Source organism: Brassica oleracea, unplaced genomic scaffold, assembly GCF_000695525.1.
Source record: "Brassica oleracea var. oleracea cultivar TO1000 unplaced genomic scaffold, BOL UnpScaffold18616, whole genome shotgun sequence".
Taxonomy (NCBI): Eukaryota; Viridiplantae; Streptophyta; class Magnoliopsida; order Brassicales; family Brassicaceae; genus Brassica; species Brassica oleracea.
The window spans coordinates 1-368 of record NW_013635133.1 but is presented as its reverse complement, the minus strand read 5'-3'; the positions used below and the strand labels follow the sequence as shown (position 1 = coordinate 368).

The 368-nt window shown below is 39.9% G+C and overlaps 1 long non-coding RNA gene across 1 annotated transcript; it reads right to left on the bottom strand.

The window, feature by feature from the left end:
• Positions 1-368, bottom strand: LOC106322369. Its single transcript, XR_001266379.1, has 3 exons — positions 282-368; positions 135-197; positions 1-62 (listed from the first exon to the last, which is right to left on the bottom strand). It is a non-coding gene; the product is annotated as an uncharacterized LOC106322369 (long non-coding RNA).

The following is a 368-nucleotide window of genomic DNA, read 5'->3' as shown; positions in this document are numbered from 1 at the left end:
TTCCAACTGACAAATGGGTTGAAGTGAACTCCAACACCTACTTTATCTGCAACTTGCGTAATCTGTGAAAAGAGTGTGTGTTCATTCATTGTTTACTTAAAAAGCAACGGAAGAGTATGTGTGAGAAAGCATACCAGCCTAGCTCCACCAAGGTGAACCATCCATGAAGCATAGTGATCTGAATTCATTTTCAGATTCTTGATTCACAAACAATAGTTAAAAATCCGCCAGCCTATAATCTATCTACTGAAAGTGTTTCTTGAGTAGAGAGACTCACTCACCTGAGAGTGCCATTGCATGGGATCAGAAACGCCAAGGATGTAGTCCACCATTTTAGACTGCATGTCAATCAATCAGAAAGTGGAAAT